Source organism: Cibotium barometz, chromosome 27 (genome assembly GCF_041138505.1).
Source record: "Cibotium barometz isolate CiBa-2024 chromosome 27, ASM4113850v1, whole genome shotgun sequence".
NCBI classification, from domain to species: domain Eukaryota; kingdom Viridiplantae; phylum Streptophyta; class Polypodiopsida; order Cyatheales; family Cibotiaceae; genus Cibotium; species Cibotium barometz.
In genome coordinates, this window is record NC_141072.1 from 53717331 (window position 1) to 53743946 (window position 26616).

Consider the following 26616-nt stretch of genomic DNA (forward strand, 5'->3'; position numbering starts at 1 on the left):
GTGTATGTGAAATAATGTGTAGTCTATATGAGTGAATGGATGGGAATGAGTACACATTGAATGGAATGTGGAATAAGTAATATGGTTCGAGAGTGGATAATGTGGAAAGACGAGAGTTCGTCATAGAAACTGTATTTTGTGACTGTTTGTAAATGACTATTTTATGTCAAGAATGCTGGGGAAGCATTTTGACCGTCTTGAGGATTAAGGTCATGAAGACCGAACTGATAAAGTTGCAACTGCCTACGGAGAGTCAATGGAGGACGTCTCACGTAGCAAGGTCGATCGAGGTCTTGACCAGCCTCGGTTCGATTTAAATGGTGAGCTTCCGGTATGGTGGATGAGGGATCAAGGAAGCGGCCTATGAGTGAAGCGCTAGGTTACCTGCGAAAGGATCCTAGAGGGTGCTGACCATACGGTGCTTGGGCTCTGGGTCGCCAAAGATACCCACACATGCGTCGAGGAAGATATTGGAACAAGGAGTAAGAGTTGTTTTCTAAAACCGAGCATGGATCTGGTTGATTGACCTTGCTGGTCCTCAACGGATGAGTCCATGGCTCTTTTATATGGATCTGTGGGTTGATCTTGCTGATCTTCCACGAAGATTCCATTCTGTTATATGAATATATTTCCGGTTACTATGAGCTAGGAACTATGGAAAAGGCCCCTGATGAGAGTGAATAGGTGGTGAGCGTTCTGGTTGCCAATGATGCCATAAGTACACCGATGAATGAATGACGGGAATAAGGATTCAACCAGAGACTTTGAGGATTGTCATCAGTGACATAATGGTTTCATTAAAGGATTGTTTGAAAGTTAGTTGATGCTGAGAAAAAGGCAATTTCATATTGGGTGTGTAAGTGGTGTGACTAGTTTTATTTCCAGCTAGGGGGCCTAGGAACTCTTTTCCCTGGTACCCGAGACAAAACCTAACCAAATTCCTAATTGGATCCCATCACTACAGTGGTTGGGAGGTTGGCTAACCCATGGGAATGGATGGGGTTAGGCTGGACTGATGGATCCATAAATCGAGATTTAATTTCTATTATTACGATAGATGAAGTAAATCCCGGATAGTAATTGTTTTATGGATAGGAATCAACGGCTGTGCCTCTTGATGGGGAAAAAAGCGTTGATCCCAATGATCCAAGTGCAAGTTTCTTCCTTGATCTGACCAAGTACAGTTAGAGGTGCAGTCGGATCAGTATGATCTCAGTAATGATCTTGACTACGTTAGAGTAAAGAGTTATCCTGGTGGAATCGCCCGTGCTTTCCGGGTAAAGGAAGTTTTTCCGATTTCGGTTTTGGATAAACCGACGGATTAGTCTCTTGTCCGGATATCCGTGGGCGAGGCCTCGAGTGTGAGACCCCTGCCCCACGCACGATGTGCTACTTCCGCTGCTAGTACCCCGAATCCGTTGCGCGGTGGAGACCGAGATCTTACAACCAACATGTGTATTGGCTGCCGCTTTAGATCTTCGCATAGATCGTACAGCTAGTGTTAGGCTTCTGTGAGCCTACTCACATAAGCCACCCGCATATGTGCTTCCGCACATCCTTCTGATTGTGGTGTCTTCGCACCTTACATTGGCCATTGCATCTCTAGTGGTGGCGAGGACACTTTGCCTTCCTCTTCCGGGTTTATCTCTGGGAAACTGAGTTGTGATTATGGCCAATTGGTCGGCTTGAGCTTTTTTGGCTCCTTTTTTCGCAGTGCCTCTTTGGCATGTTGCTTTTCCACCCAATTGGACACTTTTGTTTAGATTTTGTGTTGTTCTTGCTAGGTGACCATGTTCTGCTTCCCCTTCTTATCCGAGGAGGTCAGTGCCTTCATTTGCCTCCAGAGGCTTAGGTTGCATGGATCGTCACCGCCATGGTTGATGATTCGGCTGCATGTGTGGTCGGCCTGGATACTACTTGCTCATCCAAGGCTTGGATTTCTACCGCATTATCTTTGGTGGGCCAGATGCTGAAGCATGGGCTCCCTATACTTCTTCCCTATGCTTCCTCTAGATTTTACACTTAGACTTCCGGTGGCCTTGTCCATGGCAATAAAAGCATGTGAAGGTAGTTTTTTGAGCACTGGCCATGTCCCTATGAGGGGCGTTTCTGTGTGGGTAGAATTGGGGTCTTCAGGGTACGGGTCTAGAGAGCCATTGGCTGGCCGGGTTAGACCGCGACCACAATGGGATCTTGGATCACTAGTTGCAGAGGGGCTCTCTTGCCATTGTAGTGACATGCTTCAGTTGTATGTGTTGTCATTCTGCAAATGGCGCACCATAGTTCATTCAAAATACACTCTTTGGCTTCTTGTCCATGATTGCGACACCTCTCACACCAAGAGCCTAATTGAACAGTTGGAGTGGACTTCGCACCTTCACTGGTCAGCTGAGCCATGGCTGCAGCCAGTTCCTTGGCTATCTTTCCTTCCTTCTTGCTCTTTGACCATGCCTTGCGATCTTCCTCCTCCTCCTCGTCCTCTGATTCCTCACTTGTCATGGACTCATCACATCTTCCTCATCCAAAGATCTGGATGAGCTATTTCATGAATTAGCTGTTTCACAAATCTAATATTTCATAGGTTAACCTCTCACAAATTAGCATTTCACAACTTAACATTTCACGAATTAACCTTTCACACACCTTAACCTCTCACGAGTTAACCTTTCACGGGTTAACCTCTCACAACATTTCATGAACTAACCATTTCACGGGTTACCAGTTCACGAATTAACCATTCCATGCCTACTACCACTTTCATGTCATGAAATGCAATCTACAATTTCACGTCGTGAACTACAAGCTACTATTTCATGGCACAAACTAATTTGTGTAGTTACCTTGCTCACTCCTTATTGTTGTTGCTCACCTTACTAACACTCTTCCCATTATACGTCACCGATTAACGCACCACTTAGACACGTGCTCCGACCATTCAACAATGACTGATGCTCTATTACTAATGTTACAAATGGCATCCTCAAAAAACTCCGACCCGGAGTTTGAAGGGAACCCAGCTGTGACTCAAGCTAGCACTACAGAATCACACGCCACACAAAAAAGAAGCAAGCACCACAAGGCACTAGCTAACATATCTTGGTCCTTATGTGAAAAGATGTAGGGGAGAAGAGAGCTTGAGCTCTTGCAAGCACACGCACATTCACAAAACCCTAAAAGAGAACACACAAGGTGAGAGGCTGAAAATCTTCTTCTTCTTCACTCAACACTCAACACACCATATACAAAGATAAGAGTACACATAATATGAAAAGGTACTCAACCAAATACATACTAGGGTTCTCTATAGTGTGAACCCAACTAAATGAGCTGGCGCTATAACTATGCCAGTCTCTAGAATGGCTGTCACACAGCCTATCATCCCACTGGCCGCATATCACCCATGATCTCACCAACCATGCCATTGGTGTAACTGTGGGACCTATCCCACTGGCCGCATATCACCCATGATCTCACCAACCATGCCATTGGTGTAACTGTGGGACCTATCCCCCGGACAGGTCATCAGTGTCCATCGCCTCACTAGATGAGCTCGATATCTCAACATTATGCATGGGATTTAAAGGGGATAATGCTCCAAGGGGGGCAAACATCTAAATAGATCAGGGAAATATCCTCTTCCAAACATATCTTGGTCCTTATGCATAGGATTAAAAAAGGGATAATGCTCTAGGCAGACATCGAAACATATCCTCTTCGAGTACCACAGCCCTGAGTGCCTCAAGATTATCGAGGACACACATGTACAATATAACCTAGAAAAGGTGGGGCTGGGCAAGATGGTAGAGGTACTACCCCATGTTCAACCAATTACTCTATGTAGAATTCCTCAAATCATACAACAAGAATACAAAAAGGGGAACGATAGCAAAGCCGGATGGATCGACAAAATAGGTACACATCACTGAGGGAATGATACGAGAGGCACTGTAATTGCCCCCCCCCCATCCTGTCACATGTTCATCCCATAGATCAAATTCCAGTGCAAGACATTCTAAAGATTTAAGCAAGACCATAGTTAGAACAACCAAGGAAAATGATGAGCTTAAAGCACAAGTTGATCAAGCAAAGGAACAACTTCAGAAGGAGGTGGCACACACCAAAGAAAAGGATGTACAACACATACAACAGCTAAGGGATGCACACACCATGTTCCAAACTAAATAAGACGGGTATGCAAAGGAAATCAACAAGCTCAAGGAAGCACTTTGCTGCCTCAAAACATAAAGTGGTTAACCTCTACATAGAATGAGAATAGCTGAAAAAGGCACACACAGAGAAGCTGAGAGACCTCAATGAGGTTATTAATGCCAAGACATAAGAAATGGATTAGATGCTGGTCAGCCACCAACACGTACTCAAACACGTCAACCAACAACTCACGAGCAACAACCAAAACCTTGGCGGCACAGAAGCGTCTAAAGTAAGTCAAGGAGGGTCATGCTCATGCCACCACCTCCAGGATAGCCCAAGAGGAAGCTAAAAGAAGATATACAAAACTAGCAGCCTCTAGGGAAGTACACAAGGTAACCATCTCCATAATTCTCAATAAAAAAGATACTAGGATCCAAAAACTAGAACAAAGGCTAGCACTCTAGCAACAATGACCTCGAAGGGAGGACCAATCCGATGAACTATGTCAACTCATTGAGCGTGCTTCAGAGATAGGCTCTTTTCCAGTGACTCCTCAGGCCCCTCGTCAAAGAAGATATACAAAACTAGCAGCCTCTAGGGAAGTACGCAAGGCAACCATCTTCATAATTCTCAATAAAAAAGATACTAGGATCTAGAAACTAGAACAAAGGCTAGCACTCTAGCAACAATGACCTCGAAGGGAGGACTAATCCGATGAACTACGTCAACTCATTGAGCGTGCTTCAGAGATAGGCTCTTTGCCAGTGACTCCTCGGGACCCTCTTCAAACTCTTTGTTTTTATCTACATTAAACCTCTCTCTTCCTTTCACAGTACAAAATAAATCTAATAGAAGACCTGAGTTTAGATCTTACCCTCATACATCAAAATACGGAAAGGAACGTAGACCTAACACTGGTAATGGGGATATTAAGAGGGGATGCCGTTCTTACTAACACAACTGAAATTTTCGTTTCAGCTTACACCCCATAGTGCTCAACCTCTGTAGTTGGTGTCAAGTGTTACAATAGTCTATCATTCTAGATGACGGTGTTGACAAACTCGACCTGTTCATGCGAGATGACATGCCATCTGCACCAGCCAACTACAAGGTTACTGCTAGAAGCTTCCAGTGGATTATTAGCCATGGGTGGGTTGAGGTTTATGACACACATCAATATCTAAATCTTTCTGAAACAACCTTGTATCATCCCTTGGGTATCATAAAACTCTATAAAAAGATACATAAATATTTGGAGGCCATGCTTATTACTAATGCTAATTATCATTTTGATCATGAACATATTGCATATCCCACTATAGCCCAAGAAGAAATCCCCAACCTTCATGAATTTATGAAGACTATGAAACCCCCCCTCCTCCACCCAGTTTAGGGGAAGTTCAAGAAGATACCCTAAGACCCCCCTCAACCTATGTAAGTTACCTCATGTCTACTTCTCTTTTGAGTAAACTACTAAATCCCTTTCCTAGTGTCTCTCTTGCTAACAAAACTCAGGCAGATTGTATATTCTCTCATCAATCTTTTACCCTTGTTGAATTTCCCAATAACCCTCTCGATCCCAAGGAGTTTTTGGCAACTACATTATCTCCACCAGGGCAGCTTGATGAGGTACATACTCTACCTCCTCGTGATCATTTACAAGCTTTTACTAATGAAAATATCATTAAGTCTGTATCAGCAAGAGAATACAAGGGCCTCATACTAGTAGGGAATTCCCTCCTAAATCCCAAATTTATGTTCAAAGTGTTGATGTAGATTACAACCTTTGAGCCAACATGAAGAATCTTGCCATAGGTCTTCCATGGAATCTAGGCGACAACTATATGTGCCATATCCTCTACGAGCCCCAATGCCCGACTTAGCGGAGCTGCTACCCATCTGCTACCCATGGGAGGTGAAGGCACTTTGTGGGAAAATGTGATGAGGCACACCTAACTGGCAAACCCACACTTGGACAACCTCCTGGAAATCCGCATCGTCACATTTATGATCAATTATTGTTTCCACAAGTGGTGCAAGCAGCATCCAGTACATACATGTGGTGGATACACATCAATAGTTACACATGATACCAACCCCCACCTAGTGGACTTTGGAATACAACTTGATTGGCAAAAGGAGTATCTCACAGTGCCAGAGTACAGTTTTCAGTACCAGTTCTCTCCCCACCAACACAAAGATTAGACCCACTATATATGCTAATAAAAAGGCAGCTGCCTCCTTTACAATTCCACAAGGCAAAGCAACGGCATCCCCACGTCTGCTATAATTTCCCTCTGTTCTTGCCATCAACATTTCAGGATATTACCAGTCAAAGAAATCAGATGATGCTCACATGGATACGAGCATGGCGAAGATATACCAGATCTTGACATAGTGGTTGCCCTGTAAGATTTTTGAATTTGATCGTAGTTCTTATCGATTAACCAAAGGAAAGGTATGATGGATATCAGGTAGAGTAGTTAGGCTTCGACATGAATAGAGGCCTGGATGAGCATGGAATGATGCTTTATTATCATTGCCTCATGTGTCTACCAGGAGACATGCATGTCACATTTGAAGACATGGTAGACTAAGTTCTGGACATCACACTCAACATTCTGAAGAACCCTCAAAAAGTGTCAATCACGCCGTAACTTCTACCGACATGAGTTTGGCGACCAGGTCTTTTGACCTAGGTAAAGGTTCTAAGGACAAAACCTACATCAAGTAGGAGTATGTTAATCCCATTTTGGATTAACAAAGATGCTCCTCCATTTGAGGACATTAATAAGTGTTATGTTAAGACATTATAAAGGTTGTACATTATGAGATACTGACTAGCCAAGGCTTTAGTTGCACCCGTGTGTGAATAAGGGCCAATTGTATATGAGGCAATTTCTCATAATAATGGAAAGACACAATCCCCCTTTGTGCTATGAGAGATCTTGCTTTGTCTTTAGAGAGAGAGAGAGTGTGTGTGTGTGTGTCTACTCTAGTGCATGTTCCTCTTCTATATATGCATGTGGGAGAGTGAGAGGAAGATTGCCTTTCATTATGGTGTAAACGACTCTGCAGTGATAGCATGGAGGTGGAGATTGGAGGAGTAGAGCTTCCAAAAGTGAGCTTGAAGAGTCTCAAGGGACATGAGCTCGAGGCATTGGTAAGTACCCAAAGATAGTTGTTATCTATTACTTCTTCCAACTATGGATGTGTGGAGTTCCCTCTTGGGAGGTGCGGTAGCCCATAACAGTGGCATATGCTTCTTTGCTTTGGAGGTACCCCCTTGCAGTTTGCTTTGTGCAAGCCATTGGTCTTAAGATGAAAAATGGGAAATGAAGTGAAAAATCCATGAATTAGATGCTAAAATTTCTAAATATATCCAAACTATGTTTTATATAGTCAATTTACGTAAATTTTAACTTCATGAATTAGATGCCAATATTTCTAAATACATCCAAATTACATGAAAATTTGTGTGTGTGCATTTAAGGCACTAAAGGCCCCCGATATATTTTGGGGCTGATCTGAAGCCTCTGGGACTCCCAGCCAAAGGCTCGCATGTGTAGGCCTCAGATCAGCCACACAAATTTTATATGGGGGATCTCTAAGCATAGTCTAACTATACATCAATTTTGTTGCATTCTGATAAAGTTAACCTCTGGGGGGTATGATGTCCACACACAAAAGTTTGGCTATGAAATTGACAATGTGTGAAATTTTGGCCGTGGAATTCATATATGTGAAATTTTGGCTCTTAAATTGAGTGATATTTTTTAAAATAAAATTTTGAAACATTCGACATCATATTGCTACCCCCGCTTGCCCATTTGTTGCCCCTGCCTATCCCACTACTGCCCCAGCGTGCCCCATTGCTGCCCCCGCCTATCCCCTTGCTTCCCCCGCCTGCCCCTTTGCTACCCCTTTGTTGCCCCCTCTACCCTAGCTACTCCTGCCCATCTTCTCCCGCCTCTGCCCCCCTTCTTCTATACCCGCCTCTGTTGCTCCCGCATTCTGCTTCTACCTTGCTACACCCGCCTTGTCCTCCCTCATTTCTCTTTTTATTTCAGCAGTTTTTTATTTGGATTCAAGTCAGCCACTGAAAGATCCTTGCCCCCTCCGCGCAATGAATTCGGGGTTGCTAGCAGAGCGGAAGTAGCACTTCTTGCGTAAGGCAGAGCCTCTCACTCGGGGCCTCGCCCACCACGGATATCTGGACAAGAGACTTATCCCTCGGAACCTGGAAAAAACTTCCCTCGCCCAGAAAGCACGGGCGATTCCTCCATGGGATATTTTTATTCTAACGTAGTCAAGGTCATCACTAACCAAACTGATCCGACTGAACCCGTAAGTCACATGGTCAGATCAAGGAAAAGACTTACACTTGGATCATAGAGCAACACTTTTTTCCTCATCGAGAGGCATAGCCGTTGATTCTTTTCCATAGAACAAGGACTATCTGGGATTTACTTCATCTATCGTACCATAACAGAATTGAGTCTCATTTTAGAGATCCATCAGTCCAGCCAGTCCCATAGGTTAGCCAGCCACCCAACCACTGTATTGATAGGATCCATTTAGGAATTTGGTTATGTTTTGTCCCGGCGGCGGGTACCAGGGAAAAGAGTTCCCAGGCCCCCTAGCCGAGGCTTCATGCAAACTTCAAGATAGTCACACCACTTACACACCCAATATGAAATTGCCTTTTTCACAGATTCAGTTGTCTTTAAAACAATCTTTTAATGAAACCATAGTATCACTGATCATATATCCTCCAAAATATTCAGTTGAATTCTAATTTCCAATCATTCCTTCATCAGTGTACCTATGGCATCATTGGCAACCAAAATGCTCACCACCTGTCCACTCATCAGGGGCCTTTTAAATAGTTCCTAGCTCATAGTACCCGGAAATATATTCACTTATAAAAATCCAGATGGACTCTCCATTGAAGATCAGCAAGATCAACCAACAGATCCATATAAAAGAGCCATGGACTCATCCGTTGAGGACCAACAAGGTCAACCAACCAGATCCATGCCCAGCTTCAAAAAACAACTCTAACTTCTTGTTCCATTTTCTTCCTCGATGCACGCGTGAGTGTCTTCGACGACCCAGAGCCCGAGCACCGTATGGTGAGCACCCTCTAGGATCCTTCGCAGGTCACCTAGCGCTTCACTCGTAGGCCACTTCCTTGGTCCCTCATCCACCGTACTGAAAGCTCGCCATTTAAATCGAACCGAGGTTGGTCTCAGGACCTCAACCGACCTTGCTACGCGAGATGTCGTGCATTGACTCTCCGTCAGCTGTTGCAACTTTATCACTTAGGTCTCCAACGACCTCATCCACAAGACGGTCAAAATGCTTCCCCAGAATTCTTGACATAAAACAGTCATTTAAAAACAAGTCATAAATACAGTTTCTAACAAACTCTCATCTTTTCACATCATTTCCCGTTATTCCACATTCTTCTAAATCAATTCACTTTACTTAATCCACATCCAATCATATATATCCTCATCATCCTTCATCCATTCTCATCCAATCACATTTCTCATGCATAAATTAAATTTATCTAAAATAAACCATCCATTAATTCAATATGCCAAGAATTCTACTTTTACTATTTAAATGATTGAATTCCAAATGTCATGGGAATTCCTCTTTTATCATTTAAATATTTCTCATGTATAAAATAAATTTATCTAAAATTTCTCTTTGAATTTTAATAAAAATATCAATTAATTCAGTATGCTAAGAATTCCACTTTTCCCATTTAAGTGATTGAATTCCAAATGTCAAGGGAATTCCTCTTTTATCATTTAAAAAAAATTACCATAATTTTCTCTTTTCTTAATTATTTAATTATGCATAAACCTTTAAAATTAGTTTTTCATTGAATGTGATGAAAATCATTCTTTTAGCATAGGATGACCTATCCTAGAATACGGTAGGAAGTCCTCTTTTCACGTTATACATAAGAATGAATTATGTATCAATTTTTTAAAACTTTTACCATAGCTCCATTGCTATTACTGATAATTTTTAATATTTTTGAAAAGAATAAACTTAGTAATACAGTTATGATAGGATAACTATCTTCTAAACTTAAATCCAATTTATGGATTTAAATCATAAGATTATCATAATTTTAGAAGCATAAAAGTATAAAAAGCCACTTTCTTAATCTCTAGCTTTACAAGTTTAGAGTTTGATTTATGAATTGAGAATTTATCAATGAGAAGCATCATTTGAATAGATCATAGTTTTTAACTAATAAACCTTGTACTTAGTCAACTCTTCATCTTATGTGAGCATTTACTCATTTTTGGGTATTTTCTTTTATTCTTTGGATTTATCTTATCCCTACACTTGGATTAATCCAATTGGTCCATAGAACCTTGATTGGACCATAATCCAAAAATTTCTGAAAATCTTAACCCTTAGGCTAAGGTCCTTTATACACATTTTCAATTTATTCCAAATGCACATTGGAAAGTTCTTTTTGAAATTTTGTTTCAAGGGAAACCATTTTAGTCAGCTACTAGGAGGATTTTTATATCCAAAAATATCTCAATTTTGGATTACCTCTCTCTAGACATTTTCTCTCTCCAAGTCAAAATAGGGTAAAACAAGATCTTTCTTTTATTCCAGAGAGGGGAATAATTTCAAGAATAGAAGGAGAGGTTCTTACTCCTTTATACCTCAAAAGCTAGAGGGAGGAATCTTATAGCCACCCACACTTTCTCGATTGGCTTTATGGCTTCTTCTACCGCAGCCAATCGTTTGTCACCCCCACTGGCCGAGAGAATCATCAATTTTTCACAAGATGAGCTCACCTCTCTTCAGCATGACATTGACCTTGAGATCCAGACCACCCTTGTTTGCGAGAGTTTATGGTTCCCATCCCTCTAGTTTGCAGGCCTGTGAGAATGGCTTCTAACTAATTGTGCACTTCCACGATACTCATTTTCTTGGTTGAGGCTTCTTCCATGTGGACTTTCATTCTTCAAAAGCTACTTCTCAGGTTTTGGTTGGTAGCCCCCTCCCTCTTGGCCCTAGGAAGATTTTCTTCTTTTAGTACCAGCAGGTGGGCTTCGATCCAGTGGAAGAGGATCAGCACCTCACCCCAGTGGAAGAGGATCAACACCTTACCCCAGTCTCACTGCGGTTCCCTGCTCTTCCTTGGTCCTATTGGAAGCTTTTAGCTTCCATAGGGGCATCCTTTGGCCAAGTGGAAGAGGATCAGCACCTTACCCTAGTGAAAGAGGATCAGCACCTTACCCCAGTCTCATTGTGGTTCCCTGCTCTTCCTTGGTCCTATTGGAAGCTTTTAGCTTCCATAGGGGCATCCTTTGGCCAAGTTCTAGAGGTACCAATCCTTCCAAGCTCTCCCATCTCATCTTGCGCCGTGGCAGCTGTTACCACCACTCTTGATGGTGTGTACCACGGTTCCTTGTCCTTGTTCCCTGATCCATCAATTATTGACGGATCATATTATGCTTCAAAGACCTAATGGATCTCATTTCTGCCAGAGGATGGAGATTGCAGGCATACCTGACCAGTGTCTTATTTGTCCGCATTGCTAGAGATTTTTCCCATATCGAGGGGCCATGCTAGGAGGCAGTGTGGCCCTACCCACCATCAGATGCCTTCTACAGTTACCGAGACTCCAGTTGCTCCTTTTCCACAACTGTGAGATCCCTGTCTCCACCGTGCAACGAATTCAGGGGTGCTAGTGTTGAAATATACAAGTGAATAAGGTGTGTGCGAGAATAAGCCCTTGGTTAGAGGCTGTAAAAGAGAATCTATAAATGTGAGAGAACCTGTGAAAAGGTGAGAAGAATCTACTGGGAGAGGATAAAGTGTAGCATGAGAAGATTTAGGAAGTGTGGAGATATTCTGGGAAAAGTGAGAGGTGGAGAGAATCAAGCAAAAGAGGTGGAGATATTCTAGGAGAGGTGGAGTGAATCAAGGAGAAATCAGTGGGATTAGATGCTTGGATGTAAACTCTATAAATTGAGGCATTAGCCTAATGAGAATTTGCTGGTTTTTGATTATACATGCCTACATTAAGCTATTTGCTAATTACTCTTAATTATTTGCTAGTCACTTTGTTAATGATGTTGATTCTAGTGTTTGATCCACCATAGCTCATCACATTGCCCTAATTTCAACATGGTATCAGAGCCATGCCTAGAATCCATCATTTTGTGAGTCCATTATCTTGCTAATCATTTTACTAATAATTAGGATTAGGAGCTAATTATAATTTTTCCTCTTTTTTCAACTCACCTCTGTACCCCCAGCCAGTGGAGGAGTTCATTCTCCTTGCACACTTCAAAATAGGCCAAACCCTTCTAGCACAAGGTAGCTAACTCACTAATGCTCCAGCCAGTCAAATTGACGTAGCAAACCGCCAAGAAACGCAGGAGAAATCGCGATTTTTACTGGCGCCATTTTTCTGAGGAGTTTTTGACATTGTTGCTTCATCCAATCAAATTGGTCTAATTCCTCATAGCCTTAGGGGTTTTCAAGCATGCTCTACAAGCTCGTGAAGACAGAATTCAATTTGATCAAGTCTACAGTGAGATCCAAGCTCTTCATCAAATCTGCAGGTGACTTTGGTAAAATAGAGATTAAGCTTTTAATATTTGGTCAAATCTTGTGTTTATTGGCTTACTCCTCTACTAGACTCATTGCTATTGATGTCTTTGAAAGCATTTGAGCTCATTTGAAGTCTAAGGCACCAGATCTGGACTCCTCGCATACTCTGTTTTTTGTACACAACAGTGGATTAATTTACTAATCAATGATTAATCAATGCTAATCACTGTATTTTGGTGCAATTGAGGGTTCAAATTGACCATTAGATATCTGATACAGATCCCTATAACTTCAGATTGCAATTCGGAGTTGGTTTGATACTCCAACCATTCCATACAAAGGGTCCCTTGATTTAATGTAATTTTTGGTGATTTTATGCTAATAAATTTGTTGTAATCATCTCTTAAACACCAGATTGAGTTGTAAAAGGGTAGACACTGCCCTTGAATCTTGAAATTGGATCAAGAGGTAAGACCCTCTTCACATCACCATGAGTACAACACAAAAAATAGCCAAATTGAATGGGGAGCAGTTTTACCCATGGCAGATAAAAACCATGTATTTGCTCATGAGGAAAAATCTGTGGGGGCTAGTTGAGGGAAGAGATGAATGTCCAGAGAGAGGGGAAAATGAGTGGAAGAGCAGGAATAAAAAAGCATTGGGATTTATTGCACTCAGTTTAAATGATGAAATCATTCATCACATCACAGGGATACAATGGGCAAAAGATGCATAGGATGAACTCAATAAATTATTTGGCACACGAGCTAAAAATTTAAAGATAAATCTGTTAATGCAATTCTACAAATTGGACATGAAGGAAAGTGAACCTTTAATCACACACTTGAATAGATATAAAAGCATTAAGCAACAGCTGGCAGCTATTGGCAAAAAAGTAGAAGATGATGAGGCACTAGCAGTGCTTCTGAAGAGTGTGGACAAAGGGGAATATGAAAATATTGTAGCAACACCAAATAATGTACCTGAATTGAAGCTACACGAGATAGAAGTAGCTCTACTAGAGCAAGAGAGTAGAGGCAAAGAGAAGAAATGGCTTGACTCAACAGCAGGAGAAGAAAAGGCATTCTTCACCCAAGGAGGATTCTCTCGGCGAGGACGAGGATGAGGAAGAGGCAGAGTAGGAGGAAGGACCTTCACTAGTGCCACAAATGTGGAAAGCCAGGACACATGGCAAGAGACTGCTAGTGGAGAAGGAACGGCATCGGCAAACTTCATGGAGGCTCCAAAGGAAGTGGAGTCGGATCATCTTTTCTGAGAGAGAGAGAGAGAGACCCCACAACCCAATGTAACCTGCCCCAACAAAGTAAAACCACCTCTAAGCCACTGATAATGTAGGCCACGTGGTAGATGTATGTGTGAGCACTTTAGTCAAGGTCACGGGCACTTATAGTAGCCTTGGACACATAGAGAGAGAAAGTGTCAAGGACTATGGAGTTTAGGGACTTGAGGCAGTGGTCACGGGCTATCAAGTAAGAGGGAAACTTGGTATAGGGTCCAGGTGTGCTAGAGAGTATTCACTTGAGGGGAGGTGTTGAAATATACAAGTGAATAGGGTGTGTGCGGGAACAAGCCCTTGGTTAGAGGCTATAAAAGAGAATCTGTAAATGTGAGAGAACCTGTGAAAAGGTGAGAAGAATCTACTGGGAGAGAATAAAGGGTAGCATGATAAGATTTAGGAAGTGTGGAGATATTCTGGGAAAAGTGAGAGGTGGAGAGAATCAAGCAAAAGAGGTGGAGATATTCTGGGAGAAGTGGAGTGAATCAAGGAGAAATCAGTGGGATTAGATGCTTGGATGTAAAGTCTATAAATTGAGGCATTGGCCTAATGCGAATTTGCTGGTTTTTGATTATCCATGCCTACATTAAGCTATTTGCTCACTAATTACGTCTTAATTATTTACTAATTATATCTTAATTATTTGCTAATCACTTTGTTAATGATGTTGATTCTAGTGTTTGATCCACCCTAGCTCATCACATTGCCCTAATTTCAACAGCTAGCAGCGGAAGTAGCACTTCTTGCACGGGGCAGGGTCCCTCACTCGGGGCCTCTCCCCCACGGATATCCGGACAAGAGACTTATCCATCAGTTCTTCCAAAACCGAACCCGAAAAAACTTCCCTTGCCCGGAAAGCACGAGAAATTCCTCTAGGATATTTTTTCTCTAATGTAGTCAAAAGCCTTAACTAACTGAATTGATCTGACCAAACTCGTAAGTCCCATAGTCAGATCAGGGAAAAGATTGCACTTGGATCATAGAGACCAATGCGTTTTTCCTCATTGAGAGGCAGAGCCATTGAATCTTTACCATAGAACAGTTTTTGTCTGGGATTTACTTCATCTATCGTACCATAATAGAATAGAGTCTAAATTTAGGGATCCATCAGTCCAGCCTAACCCCATCCATTAGGACCTCAATGGAAGGCTTCTTGGGCCCTTTTATTTGGCAGTTTAAGGAGTCAAACCTTTTCTCTTAAGAAGAAACATTTTCTAATTAGAAGCTTCAAAACGGCTACTTTATTCGAATTTGAATTTTGGAGGGAAAATGGAATTTAAAATCTAGCGGACAAAACCATATCATGTAACATATCTATGGAAAGCTCTTGATGCGTAGATCACGGATCTATAATCTCTGCTCAAATCGGAGCTTGTATGTAGAAGTTATGGAGGTCCGAAAATTGTAAAATTGCCTCCCCCCCTTTTTGGGGGAAAAAGTGCACCCTTTGACCACTCTTACACCTCTCTTACAAACTCAACATTTCAGTCCACATGGCGACCCCCCATTTGGCTATTCCTTAATCACCTTGATTAGGCTTGGGCAAATTAAAGGGCCCAAGAAGACCTCGTTCACTTCCTAATGTAGTCTCGTGGGTTAGCCAACCGCCCACCAACCACTGTAGTGATGGGATCCAATTAAGAATTTGGTTAGGTTTTGTCCCAGGTACCACGAAAAAGAGTTCCCAGGCCCCCTAGCTGGGTATTCATGCAAACTTAAAATTAGTCACACCACTTACACACCCAATATGAAATTGCCTTTTTCACAAAATCAACTGTCTTTAAAACAATCATTTAATAAAATCATAGAGTCACTGATCATAATCCTCAAAATCTCTAGTTGAATCCTTAATTCCAATCATTCCTTCATCGATGTACCTATGGCATCATTGGCAACCAGAACGCTCACCACCTGTCCACTCAGGGGCCTTGTCGATGGTTCCTAGCTCATAGTACTAAACAATATATTCACATATCAAAATGTAATCTTCGTTGAAGATTAGCAAGATCAACCAACGGATCCATATAAAAGAGCCATGGACTCATCTGCTGACGACCAGCAAGGTCAATCAACCAGATCCATGCCCGAATTCAGAAAACAACTCTTACTCCTTGTTCCAATATCTTCCTCGAAGCACACGTGGGTATCGTCGCTCGGTTGACCGAGAGCCGTATGGTCAGCACCCTCTAGGATCCTTTGCAGGTGACCTAGCGCTTCACTCATAGGCCGCTTCCTTGGTCCCTCATCCACCGTAGTGGAAGCTCACCATTTTAATCGAACTGAGGCTGGTCAAGACCCCGGCTCTGACCTTGCTATGCGAGACGTCCTCCATTGACTCTCTGTCAGAGCTATTGCAACTTTATCAGACTAGGTCTCCACAACCTCATTCACAAGACAGTCAAAATGCTTCCCCAGCATTCTTGACATAAAACAACCATTTTAAAACAGGTCATAAATATAGTTTCTATAACAAACTCTCATCTTTCCACATTGTTCCACATCAATTCTCATTTATTTCATGTGTATTCCCATTCTCATCACATCATTTTCCATTTCATCACATCTTCCTCATTTATCCACATCAGATCTCATCCACTCGCATCTACCCATATCCACATCTCATCACATCACATTCATTCATGTCTCATCCATTCGCATCTACCCATATCCACATCTCATCACATCACATTCATTCACGTCTCATCCATTCGCATCTACCCATATCCACATCTCATCACATCACGTTCATTCACGTCTCATCCATTCGCATCTACCCATATCCACATCTCATCACATCACATTCATTCACATCTCATCCATTCAGACCACATCACATTCACTCACATCACATCTCATTCATTTTACCTCACATCTCATTCATTCACATCTATCCTGATTCACATCCCATCACCTCACATTCATTCATATCTGGACATCATATTCACATTCATTCATATCCATCACATTCACATTCATTCATATTCATCACATTCACATTCATTCATATCCATCACATTCACATCCACATATATTTATGACACATTACATCTCTTTCCATCACATCACATTCTTTCACATACACATCTATATCCATTCTTTCACATACTCATTCACATCAATTTTTCACATATATATTTACATCCATTCTTCACTTATACATTTATATCCATTTTCATCACATATCATCCACTCATATCCCATATCGCTCATTTACATCCTGATTCACATGGCATTACATCTCATCCATTCATTCACATCTATCTGATTCACATCAATGATTCACATCAAATCTTATCACATCATCTACTCACCTCACATCTCATCACCTCTATTCACATCACAACCACCCATCCATTCATTCACACTTATCTGATTCTCATCACATCTCGTTACATCTATTCACCTCACATCTCATCACCTCTATTCACATCACATCCATCCATCCATAATCTATCTGATTCACATCACATCTATTCACCTCACATCTCATCATCTCTATTTACATCACATCCATCTATCTAATTCACATCACATCTCATGACATCTCATCACCTCTATTCACATCACATCCATCCATCCATTCACATCTATCTGATTCACATCACATCTATTCACCTCACATCTCATCACCTCTATTCACATCTATCTGATTCGCATCACATCTCATCACATCTATTCACATCACATCTCATCACATCTATTCACATCACATCTATTCACCTCACATCTCATCACCTCTATTCACATCACATCCATCCATCCATTCACATCTATCTCATTCACCACATCTCATCACATCTATTCACCTCACATCTCATCACCTCTATTCACATCACATCCATCCATCCATTCACATCTATCTCATTCACATCACATCTCATCACATCTATTCACCTCACATCTCATCACCTCTATTCACATCATGTCCATCCATCCATTCACATGTATCTGACTTACATCACATCTCATCACATCTATTCACCTCACATCTCATCACCTCTATTCACATCACATCCATCCATTCACATCTATCTAATTCACATTCATCCATCCATTCACATCTATCTGATTCACATCACATCTCATCACATCTATTCACCTCACATCTCATCACCTCTATTCACATCACATCCATCCATTCACATCTATCTGATTCACATCACATCTCATCACCTCACATCTCATCACCTCTATTCACATCACAACCACCCATCCATTCATTCACACTTATCTGATTCTTATCACATCTCGTTACATCTATTCATAGAATTTAAACATAAAATTTAAGAGAATTCTAATTTTTTATATAAAGATTCTTTATCCATATTTTTATGCATAAAAATCAACTTCAGTGGGAATAACACTTTTATAAAAATCCTTTTATGCATCTATCTATGCATAAATTCAATTTTAAGGAAAATACCACTTTTGAAATAAAATTAAATCCTTTATGCATCTTTCTATGCATAAAATCAATTTTAATGAGAATAAAACTTTTGAAAGAAAAAAAATCCTTTATGCATCTTTCTATGCATAAAATCAATTTTAATGAGAGTAACACTTTTGAAAAAGGGGATTTTCTTTTATTCTTCAATTTATCTCCTCCCTACATTTGGATTAATCTTATTGGTCCATAGGAACCTTAATTGGAGCGAAATTCTTTTTTTTTTTGAAAATATGGACCCTTAGGCTAAGGTCCTTTATACCTATTTTTAATTCATTCCAATTGCACATTGGAAAGTTCTTTTTGAATTTCTGTTTCAGGGGAAACCATTTTAGACACTAGGAGGATTTTTATATCCAAAAATATCTCAATTTTGAATTACCTCCCTTCTCTAGATATTTTCTCTCTCTAGGCCAAAGTAGGGTAAAACATGATCTTTCTTTTATTTCAGAGAGGGGAATAATTATAAGATCAAAAGGGGAGGTTCTTACACCTGCACACCTTAAAAGCCGAAGGGAGGAATCTTACATCCTACCCCACTTCAAAAAAGCGAGATGTCCTCATCTTGCAAAATTAGAGGAGAACTCTTTCTCTTAAGATCCAACTGATTCTGGCATTCCTTATAGTCTGGTGAACCCAACAGAATCCTGGGATAAAGATCCCTTATATAGAACTCCTCATCAAATAACAATTCACTCAGATCTTAACATTCAAATCCTTATCACAATAATGGTCCATTAGACCAAAATTTCTATCTAAACAGTCCTCCATGGGAATTTTCAATTATACAAATTTTTAATTTGACATCCCTTAACTTGATCCACTGGGTCAAGTGTTAACAGCAGCAATCTATCACCAGTAGCAATCCACTAATCTCATAGTGATTTGCTGAAGTCATTAACGTCATTCCAGTTATATGAACATCATCACAGGGACTCGTCCCATTCATCCTCATTGTGGTTTTGCTCAGCTTATTACATTTCAACCAAAATTGAGGAATCATCATTTTTCAATCAGAATCCAAATCAACTCATCAGTATCAACCAAAATTTAAAAATCATATCAACCACATTTGATTTGGATAGCATTTATGCTTATAATTTCAAGTTTTAGATTTACTCATATATACTGCTAGTAAAGAGCTGCAATTATACCCTCGGTATATACGGGTAGTCACGGTCCTTGGAACTATAAGGTAAATACCATCATGTCTAGGTCTCAAGCAAGTCAGGGATTCTATGCAATTGTGGTACTTCCATCTGAAGACCCAATTACCAATTTATGAATTTCAGTTTGAATAACAATTTGTATGAATTTTATCACACAATTACAACCTTTTACTGCTACTTCATAATTTTTTGACATTTTTGGCTTCTCGGTTGCTCCACATTAGCCAATTTGCTCTGATAACAACTGTGAGATCCTTGTCCCCACCGCGCAACAAATTCAGGGATGCTAGCAGTGGAAGTAGCACTTCTTGTGCGGGGCAGGGTCCCTCACTCGGGGCCTCGCCCATGGATATCTAGACAAGAGACTAATCCATCAGTTCTTCTAAAACCAAACTCGAAAAAACTTCCCTTGCCCGAAAAGCACGGGCGATTTCTCCAGGATAATTTTTCTCTAACGTAGTCAAAAGCCTTAACTAATTGAACTGATCTTACCAAACCCGTAAGTCCCATAGTCAGATCAGGGAAAAGATTGCACTTGGATCATAGAGACCAATGCTTTTTTCCTCATTGAGAGGCAGAGCCATTGATTCTTTTCCATAGAAGATTTTTTGTCCGGGATTTACTTCATCTATCGTACCATAACAGAATTGAGTCTCAATTTAGGGATCCATCAGTCTAGCCTATCCCCATCTAGTCCCGTGGGTTAGCCAACCGCCCAACCACTGTAGTGATAGGATCCAATAAAGAATTTGGTTAGGTTTTGTCCCAGGTACCACGGAAAAGAGTTCCCAGGCTCCCTAGCTGGGTATTCATGCAAACTCAAAATTAGTCACACCACTTACACACCCAATATGAAATTGCCTTTTTCATAGAATCAACTGTCTTTAAAACAATCATTTAATAAAATCATAGAGTCACTGATCATAATCCTCAAAATCTCCGATTGGGTCCTTAATTCCAATCATTCCTTCATCGGTGTACCTATGGCATCATTGGCAACCAGAACGCTCACCACCTGTCCACTCAGGGGACTTGTCGATGGTTCCTAGCTCATAGTACTCGACAATATATTCACATATCAAAATGGAATCTTCATTAAAGATTAGCAAGATCAACCAATGGATCCATATAAAAGAGCCATGGACTCATCCTCTGAGGACCAGCAAGGTCAATAACCAGATCCATGCCCAAATTTAGAAATCAACTCTTACTCCTTGTTCCAATATCTTCCTCGAAGCATATGGTCAGCACCCTCTAGGATCCTTCGTCGCAGGTGACCTAGCACTTCACTCATAGGCTGCTTCCTTGGTCCCTCATCCACCGTACCGAAAGCTTACCATTTTAATCGAACTGAGGCTAGTCAAGACCTCGGCCCCGACCTTGCTACGCGAGACGTCCTCCATTGACTCTCTGTCAAAGCTGTTACAACTTTATCAAACTAGATCTCCACAACCTCATTCACAAGACAGTCAAAATGCTTCCCCAACATTCTTGACATAAAACAGCCATTTTAAAATAGGTCATAAATACAGTTTCTATAACGAACTCTCGTCTTTCCACATTGTTCCACATCAATTCTCATTTATTTCATGTGTATTCCCATTCTCATCACATCATTTTTCATTTCATCACATCTTTTCTCATTTATTCGCATCAGATCTCATCCACTCGCATCTACCCATATCCACATCAGATCTCATCTGTGAGATCCCTGTTCCCACCGAGCAACGGATTCGGGGTACTAGCAGCGGAAGTAGCACTTCTCGCGCGGGACAGGGGTCCCACACTCGGGGCCTCGCCCACGGATATCCGGACAAGAGACTAATCCGTCGGTTTGTCCAAAACCGAAACCGGAAAAACTTCCTTTACCCGGAAAGCACGGCGATTCCACCAGGATAACTCTTTACTCTAACGTAGTCAAGATCATTACTGATCAAACTGATCTGACTGCACCTTTAACGGTACTTGGTCAAATCAAGGAAGAACTTGCACTTGGATCATTAGGATCAACGCTTTTTTCCCCATCAAGAGGCACAGCCGTTGATTCCTATCCATAGAACAATTTCTATCCGGGATTTACTTCATCTATCGTAATAATAGAAATTAAATCTCGATTTACAGATCCATCAGTCCAGCCTAACCCCATCCGATCCCATGGGTTAGCCAACCGCCCAACCACTGTAGTGATGGGATCCAATTTGGAATTTGGTTAGGTTTTGTCCCGGGTACCAAGGAAAAGAGTTCCAAGGCCCCCTAGCCAGAAGTTCATGCAAACATAAAACTAGTCATACCACTTACACACCCAATATGAAATTGCCTTTTTCTTAGCATCAACTAGCTTTAAAACAATCCTTTAATAAAACCATTATGTCACTGATGACAAACCTCAAAGTCTCTGGTTGAATCCTTATTTCCAGTCATTCTTTCATCAGTATACTTATGGCATCATTGGCAACCAGAACGCTCACCACCTGTTCTCTCAGGGGCCTTTTCCATGGTTCCTAGCTCATAGTAACCGGCAATATATTCATATAATAGAATGGAATCTCCGTGGAAGATCAGCAAGATCAACCCACAGATCGATATAAAAGAGCCATGGACTCATCTGTTGAGGACCAGCAAGGTCAATCAACCAGATCCATGCCCGGTTTCAGAAAACAACTCTTACTCCTTATTCCAATATCTTCCACGACGCACGTGTGGGTATCTTCGGCGACCCAGAGCCCGAGCACCGTATGGTCAGCACCCTCTAGGATCCTTCGCAGGTGACCTAGCGCTTCACTCATAGGCCGCTTCCTTGGTCCCTCATCCACCGTACCGGAAGCTCACCATTTAAATCGAGCCGAGGCTGGTCAAGACCTCGATCGACCTTGCTACGCGAGACGTCCTCCATTGACTCTCCGTCAGCAGTTGCAACTTTATCAGTTCAGTCTTCATGACCTTAATCCTCAAGACGGTCAGAATGCTTCTCCAGCATTCTTGACATAAAACAGTCATTTACAAACAGTCACAATTACAGGTTCTATAACGAACTCTTGTCTTTCCATATTATCCACTCTCGGACCACATTACTTATTCCACATTCCATTCAGTGTGTACTCGTTCTCATCCATTCACTCATATAGACTACATTATCTCACATACATCTTCATATTCATTATTCTACATACATATCCATGTTCGTACGTCCACATCATACATCCAATTTCACATTCATACATACGCATCTACATGCATACATCCACATCTACATTCATACATCCATACCTCCATTTCCACATCCACACATCCACCTTCATATTCATACATCCATTTTCACATGCATACATCTATTTTCACTTCCTCCTTCATACATCCAAATTCACATACATACATCCACATCCGTATCTATATCCATACATTCACATCCACCTCTTCATTCACAATCACATCCATACATCCACATCCACATCAACATTCACATTCATACATATACATCTACATGTATACATCCACATCGCATTCATACAACCATATTACATTCATTCTCGTCCTAACACATCCCATATACATCTTAACACATCCTAACTCATCTTAACACATTCTATCACATCTCATACACATCTTATCACATCTTTTTACATCTCATACACCTCTTATCACATCCTATCACTTTCCATACGCATCTTATCAAATCTTATCACATCTCATACACATCTTATCACATCTTTTTACATCTCATACACCTCTTATCACATCCTATCACTTTCCATACGCATCTTATCAATTCTTATCACATCTCATACACCTCTTATCATATCCTATCACTTTCCATACGCATCTTATCAATTCTTATCACATCTCATACACCTCTTATCACATCCTATCACTTTCCATACGCATCTTATCAATTCTTATCACATCTCATACACCTCTTATCACATCCTATCACTTTCCATACGCATCTTATCAATTCTTATCACATCTCATACACCTCTTATCACATCTTATCACATTTCATATCTTTTTTTTTAAAGAGAATTCTTATATTTGATATAAGATTTCTCTACACATTTTTTTATACATAAATTCCATTTAAGGAGACTAACACTTTCGAAATTAAAATCAATCTTTTATGCATCTTCTTATGCATAAATTCAGTTTGGTAGGAAATTACACTTTTAGAATAAAAGAATTTCTCTTATGCATCTAAGTTAAGCATAAAATCCATTTATGAGGAAAATCACACTTTTAGTATAAAAAGAATATCTTTTATGCATACCTATATGCATGAAATCCAATATGATAAAAGTAACACTCTTACAATAAAATAATCAACTTTTATGCATACCTCTATGCATGAAATTCAATTATGATAAAAGTCACACTTTTATAATAAAATAATCAACTTTTATGCATACTTCTATGCATGAAAATTAAAAATGATAAAAGTAACACTTTTGATATAAAAAAATTTCTTTTATGCATACTTCTATGCATGAAAATTAAAAATGATAAAAGTAACACTTTTGATATAAAAAATTTTCCTTTATGCATACTTCTATGCATGAAAAATAAAAATGATAAAAGTAACACTTTTGATATAAAAAATTTTCCTTTATGCATACTTCTATGCATGAAAATTAAAAATGATAAAAATAACACTTTTGATATAAAAATTTATCCATTATGCATACTTCTATGCATGAAATAAAAATGGTAAAAATAACACTTTTGATATAAAAATTTATCCATTATGCATACTTCTATGCATGAAATAAAAATGGTAAAAATAACACTTTTGATATAAAAATTTATCCATTATGCATACTTCTATGCATGAAATAAAAATGGTAAAAATAACACTTTTGATATAAAAATTTATCCATTATGCATACTTCTATGCATGAAATAAAAATGGTAAAAATAACACTTTTGATATAAAAACTTATCCTTTATGCATGATATTAAAATTCAATTTCTCCATAATTGTAATGAAATTCTTTCAATTAATCTAGGATGATAATTCCTAGAATATGGTAGGAAGTCCTCTTTTTATGCTTTGAATGAGATTATTTTATGCATAATTTTTATAAAAATTTTGCCATAGCTCCGCTGCTATGACTGATAAATCTCAATTTTTCTAAGGGATAATGCTTATCATTAAGGAAATAATTAAAATAATCTCTAATTGGATTATTAATCCATAATGGATTGAATCATTAATATACATAAACTAAAAGCATAGAAAAAAGCCATTAATTTGGCCTCAAGCATAGCTTAATCTTGGGTTAAGGAAAAGCTTTATGAAAAGCTTGATTTGGATTGAGAACGGGTCATGAGTATGACCATTTCTTGAGTGAGAGAGAGAATTTACATAAAAATCATTAGAATTTAAACATAAATGAAAATTAACTTCAATAGCATTATGTAACTCTTCACTACTATTCAAACTTCAATAGCATTTAAAAAAAACCATACCAATTAAACTTCTCAAGCTTGAGAGGGGTTGAGAAGAGAGAAACATTGAGAAATTATAGAAAGATCAATATTCACTAATTACCTTACAACTTGCTTGATTCTTTGTTCACGGTAGAGGCCCCCAAGCAATCAATTGGTTAAGTATGTTGATGGAGCCACTAATGGGGATTGAAGAAAGAGGGAAGCTCCAAAAACTAGTGAATTATTAAATGAATTCACAGTTCTTGGCTTAGGTGGAGTAGAGTAACGATGCATAAACACTATATATTTTTCAACAAGGGGGAGGCTTCTATTTATAAGAAAAATTGAGCTCCTAACCAAACAAACTGATTCTAGAATTTTTTAAATCAGTTTGGTCAATATTTGACCATTTTTAGGTCAGTTAAGCTAACTTTTTGGAACTAGACTTAAATGAGGAGAGAGGAGAGATGAAATATCTCAATTTTTATGAGTTTAAAACTCATTCAAGCATGTGAAATATGCACCTCCTTTAAAGAACTCTCTTTCCTTACATATGTGTCATAATGGAATCATTTTAATATTGCTCATAGTTTTTTACTAATAAACCTTGTACATTTTCAACTCTTCATCTTATGTGAAATATGCACCTCCTTTAAAGAACTCCCCTTCCTTACATATGTGTCATAATGGAATCATTTCAATATTGCTCATAGTTTTTTACTAATAAACCTTGTACATCTTCAACTCTTCATCTTATGTGAAATATGCACCTCCTTTAAAGAACTCCCCTTCCTTACATATGTGTCATAATGGAATCATTTTAATATTGCTCATAGTTTTTTACTAATAAATCTTGTACATTTTCAACTCTTCATCTTATGTGAGCATTTACTCATTTTTGGATACCCAAAATATCTCATATTTTTAATATTGCTCATAGTTTTTTTACTAATAAACCTTGTACATTTTCAACTCTTCATCTTATGTGAGCATTTACTCATTTTTGGGTATCTTCTTTTACAAATTGGATTTATCTCCTCCCTACACATGGATTGATGCTATTGGCCCATAGGAACCTTAATTGGACCATAATCCAAAAATTTCTGAAAATCTAGACCCTTAGGGTAAGGTCCTTTATACCCATTTCCAATTAATTCCAATTGCACATTGGAAAGTTCTTTTTGAATTTCTGTTTCAGGGGAACTTATTTTAATAAGATGAGATAATTTTCTATCCAAAAATATTAAAAATTTGAATATTCTCTCTCTAGAATATTTTCTCTCTCTAGGTTAAAACAGTTAGAAACAAGTCTTTTATATTTCTGAAGAGGGATTGATTACAGGGGAAGATGCTGGACATTTTGAGAGGCTGGGGAGGAATCTTACATTCTCTCCCACTTGAAAAACGCGAGATGCCCTCATCTCGCAAACTGGGGGTAATTTCGCAAGATGCACAAGTATGAGACTGAGAGAAAATTTTTTAATTAAGATTAACCACCAATTTAAAAAAAAGTCTCAAGAGAGCAA